General features: G+C 35.8%; 1 pseudogene; it reads right to left on the bottom strand.

Annotated features, from left to right (window-relative positions):
- Window positions 1–427: 427 nt before the first annotated feature.
- Window positions 428–2,023, bottom strand: LOC142166513 (F-box/kelch-repeat protein At3g23880-like; annotated as a pseudogene).
- Window positions 2,024–2,881: the final 858 nt, after the last annotated feature.

Here is a 2,881-nt window from a genome sequence, read left to right as displayed (position 1 = left end):
AACTAGGACACCCAGTTTCAAAGAAACTTCAACTGAAATTTGAAGCCATTGCCCAATCCACAAGTTCTCTTGGCTGGGTTAGCATGTAATTTAACCGAAACCTCATCTATAAATCTTTTTACCACATGTGGTCTTCTCTACTGTATCTCACGTATCAAAAGTTTCAACATAAGCTACCACAAACCTTAAAGATACACGATTGCATTTAAGATAATATTGCACTTAAGCTCGGCTCACAACTCAAAATTAATATCAGTCCTTTATGATATTGCAGCTGCAAAAAGCTCAAATCATCCAATTTCGAGCTAATTAATCCAGAGTATTAATTACCAATCCAGCTAGGAACCTTTTCACTGTACTATGGATGAAGAATACTCGTACAAATTAGTATATAAGACTAGATAATCAATAATATGTAAAAGGAGGGGTTTCAATCACTTCTTATTAAGCAAAGAAAAGAAATGGATCTTGCTGTTTCTCTGAGAACATGGAATAAGCAAACTGACAGCTATGGTAAATACATTTTGAAATAAAAAAAATGGCGAGCAATAGATAACTAATAAGAACAAAACGTAGTAACATGATAAGTGAAAAAAAGTAAAAGTGCCTCAAATCATGCATAAGAAAATGCTAAGTTAGTGATTTTAGATTAAGCTTTCTGTGAAAGCGAATCCATTCTGAATGCCACCTTGAGACCATAATACAAATGGTCCTCTCGATGTCCTGAATACATTCCAACCACATTGAAAATGAAAGCACCAAAATAGCACTTCACCATTCGCAAACCAATATCTCGGCATAGTTATATAAATCCCAGGATCTACTATAGTAAACAATGCACTCCAAGGCTCTTGACACCATAAACTTTTATTACCCATTACTTAAAAGTGTTTGTCTCCTCATTAGTAAGCATTTCGTCCAATACTGAAACGCCAATGAAGTCTCTCATCAAGCATATTTGCACTGGCAAAGGTATCTCTGCATAAACTTCATTTGAAATACTAAATGAAACCACAACAAAAGTTGTTGAAAAACCAATCCAATGAAATGCCCCATGAACAAATGCCAAAGAACGCATACCAGACAACACACTGCGAATGCTATGAGGATGTATCAATATTTCTCCATGAACCACTTTTCAGCACAAGAATTTCACTAGGTACTACGCGACCATCACCTGTGTTCTCGACAATCTTAAGGATCTTATAGCCACCACTAGTTGAGTCATAACCCAATCCCAAACAAGAAAGTACCTCAGTCGGAAATTTTAGATTTGGAAGCACTATTGATTCTCTTGTGGAGGGATTCCATAGCAAAATTATGTCGTATTCAACAATACTATCATAAACCTCCATAATATCCGAGCCATCACCACAACAACAGATTTTGCAAGACTGTGGTTCAGAGTTTTAAGGGCAATCAAGTTTTTGTACATCCTCAACTGTTGAACTTATGATAACGGACAACAATTGATGCTAACTAGATCGTCCTTGGGAGACATTTGACAAATAAGAAATTTTTGGGAATTGGGATCATTCTTGGCATGACTGAGATGCTTCATCGTAAAGTAAGGCTAAGGGATCAATGTTCACATTTGAATTGATGAAGAGACCGCATAGGTAACCTGCTGAGGATGTCCATAAGTATATTCTCCTGAAAGTGAATTCCCATGGCCTGGATAGGACAAGAAAGTGCTATCAGACAATTTCTTTTGAAATATGCAAAATCAGACAAATTCAACCAAGAGTTTAGAAAAGATGGTAAAAGAGAGAGCAACAGATGAGAGAAGCATTTTTCAACAAGTTCGATGCCTTGGCTATGCTTGTAGGGGTCGTTTGATATGATGGATAAGCAAAAACAATCATGAGATAAAAACTTGGTATCGTCTTATCTCTTTTTTTGTTACTAATCTTTGGATAAGTTATTCTAGGATTAAAAATAGTATCGGGATAACTTATACTTGCCAGAAGGTGGAATAATATCCCGGGATAAAATAATAAAATTGACAGTCTCAGGATTAATACAACATACCACACAGTCAGTAAGAAACAATACAAGGATAACTAATCCCAGCATAATTAATCTCAGTGTAACTAATCCCAGCATAAAGAATCCCAGCTTAACATATTTTCAAACCAAACGTTAGGCCCTGAGAAACATTAGGCATAGAAATTTGTAAAGATTTATACTGCCTGTTAAACTTGTGATTTTGAAGGAAATCAGTTTAAAGCTTTAGTTTACGAGTACATGCCTAGTGGGAGTTTAGAAAGTTGGCTGCATCCTACTCCAGGAGCCGATGCCTCAAATAATGAGGTGAGGATCCTAGGTCTAGTCGAAAGACCAAACATTGCTATTGATGTTGCTTGTGCACTGGAATATCTTCATCACCATTGGCACAAGCCAATCATGCACTGTGATCTGAAACCGGACAACATCCTTCTCGACAACGACATGACAACACATATAGCTGATTTTGGATTAGAAAAATTCTTCTCAAAAGCTATGAGTAAATATCATCCTAATCAGAGTAGTTCAATTGGAATGAGGGGGACAATTGGATATTCTGCAGGTAACATTGTCTAATCAGTAAGATAGTTTCCTGCTAATTCTATTAAACACTGTTTTTAGATTCTTCAAAGTTGAAATATATCTTTTATTATGATTCTTGTTAAACGGTGTATCAAAGTGGTTTATATACTTGATCTTCTAGAAATGAGAGACAAAGTTTTAAGATTGATTTTTTACAATTTTTAAGTGCTTCTCCAAAGGTGCGTCATTTTTTCCTTTCCCTATTTCCTCTTTTTTCATTTTTGGCCCGTCCGCCGAAGCGCTAGCCCAAAGATACAAAAGATATACCACTGATTATATATATAATATGTAT

The sequence above is a fragment of the Nicotiana tabacum genome, chromosome 11 (assembly GCF_000715075.1).
Source record: "Nicotiana tabacum cultivar K326 chromosome 11, ASM71507v2, whole genome shotgun sequence".
Taxonomy (NCBI): Eukaryota; Viridiplantae; Streptophyta; class Magnoliopsida; order Solanales; family Solanaceae; genus Nicotiana; species Nicotiana tabacum.
The sequence above is the reverse complement of the archived record's forward strand: the minus strand, read 5'-3'. Positions and strand labels throughout refer to the sequence as shown.